Here is a 2,500-nt window from a genome sequence, read left to right as displayed (position 1 = left end):
GTTCACGAGAGACGCTTTTCTCACACACAACACCCACACCCACCCACACCACATGCACACCCGTCCAACAGCCCACACCCACGTCACACCAATCCATTGCCACTTCCGTTAACATTCTCTCTCCCATTGACTTCTAAAAAAAAAATATTTAAAAAAAAGTGGGGGAAACCAGAAGGAAAAGCTTACCTTAACACAGTTTCACAAACGCAGATTATCATCTTCGGTGTACGCCCCAAAGCCATGCATCTTCTCAGTTTCAGTTTCAGTAGCTCAAGGAGGCGTCACTGCGTTCGGACAAATCCATATCCGCTACACCACATCTGCCAAGCAGATGCCTGACCAGCAGCGTAACTCAACGCGCTTAGTCAGGCCTTGAAAAAAAAAAAGGTGAATAAATAATAGATAAATACATTAAAAAAAATCTACTACTAAACTAATAATAATATGTATAAGGCGCAAAAACTTGACGAAGTCAACTATAAGCGTACATACATTTTTTTTTTTTTAAGTAGTAAGAAGAAGAAGAAGAAGAAGAAGAAGAAGAAGAAGAAGAAGAAGAAAATAAATTAAAAAGACAAAATGATGATAAATAAGCAAATAAATGTAAAACATGGAGACACACATTCACACATACACCCACATATGCATAACAGATGTGCACCAAACATGCAGTTTCACAGATACGAAAGCACAGTCAAATACACATAAACGTACATGAGCCCCAACACACACACACACGCACGCACGCACGCACACACACACACACACACAAATTACCCTGCACTTCCTCTACCCCCCTCCTTCACACACTCATTTCTAGGCTACGTATCGCAGTTTCCACGGCACACACACATGCACACACACACACACACACACACACACACACACACACACACACACACACACACACACACACACACACACACACACACACACTTATCTTCTCAATCCATAAGATCCTGTACCGATTCCTTAAAGAGCCTGCGAACCGTGTCAACGTTCGATGGGTTATGGAAACAAGATCACACCCAGCATGCAACCCCCCGGAAACTGAATATAACTGCCTGCATGGTGGGGGTATATAAACAAAATTGTCATATACGTAAAATATTACATGACTGTATGAGTGAGTGAGTGATCGTGAATGTGTGTGTCTGTGTGTGTGTGTGTCTGTGTGTGTGTTTGTGACTCTGTGTGTGTGTGTGTGTGTTTGTGTGTGTCTGTGTCTGTGTGTCTGTGTGTATGCGTGAATGAAACCTGATTGCATGACACCGAAAACAAATGATAAAAACCCAAATGACAGCTGTCAGTCGGCTTTTTTACAAGTAGGCAGCCTGTGGTGCAAATGACCCCGAGTTTGAAAAAAAAAAAAAAAAAAAAAGCCCTTAGAACTTGGTCTCTGAGCGAAGATATGCGCAGAATAAGTATCTATATCATCGTCCATGCTCTCCTCCAGCTGCTGTTTCATTTGCCCCCTGAGCCACAATGATGGCACGATGTTTTCCATGGGCTTTAACAGTCCCATCTGTATTTATGCACGTGTCTGTGTCTGTCTCTTTCTCTGCCTTTTTGTCTGTGTGTCTCTGTCTCTGTCTCTCCCTCTGTTTGTGTGAATTTGCCTGCCTGCCTGTCTGTCTGTCTGTTCTCTCTCTCTTTCTCTCTCTCTCTCTCTCTCTATTTTTCTCTCCCCTCTCCCTCCCCCTTTCTCTCTCCCTCATCCTTTCTCTCTCTCTATCTCAGTATCTATCTATCTCTCTTTCTGTCTCTCTCTCTCTCCCTCATTCTCTCTCTCTCTCCCTCTCTATGTATGTCTCTCCCTCTCTCTCTCCCATTCTCCCCCCTCTCTCTCCCTCATTTTCTTCCTCTCTCCCCCTCTCCCTCCCTCTCTCCCTCCTCCATCTCTCTCCCCTCCCCCCTCTGCCCTCCCCCACCCTCTCTCTCTCTCTCTCTCTCTCTCTCTCTCTCTCTCTCTCTCTCCCATTCTGTCATATTATTTATCTACTCTTTGATCAGTTAGTCATCATCAAAGTGTCCCGCACCAGCCCAATTAATCGGATCCCCCTACCCACCCACCCACTACCACAACCACCTTCCCCTTATCTTTTTCTCCTTTCCCTCTCTTCAAAGGAAGGGGGGGGGGGAGAGAGAGAGCAGCGGGCACTTTCGGAGATCACAGTCCAAGTCAGAAGTGAGATGAAAAGACACAGGTGAAGAAACCAGAACGGACGAATGAAGAGGCCTCATGATACAGATGCTCATCAGATGCCAGTTGCATTGCCTTGGTTCTAACTTTTTTTTTGGACAGTTACACGTGACCAAATGCTTCGTTCGTTCGTTTATTCATTTATAGTCTGTTCATCTAAGATGATGATATTAGACTGAAAATAAATGATATTATTGTTATTATTATTATTATTAGTAGTAGTAGTAGTAGTAGTAGTAGTAGTAGTAGTATTTGGATTATTATCATTCCTATCATAATGATGATTGTTGGTATTAA

Source organism: Babylonia areolata, chromosome 11 (assembly GCF_041734735.1).
Source record: "Babylonia areolata isolate BAREFJ2019XMU chromosome 11, ASM4173473v1, whole genome shotgun sequence".
Lineage (NCBI taxonomy): Eukaryota > Metazoa > Mollusca > Gastropoda > Neogastropoda > Buccinidae > Babylonia > Babylonia areolata.
This window is presented reverse-complemented; position numbering follows the sequence as displayed.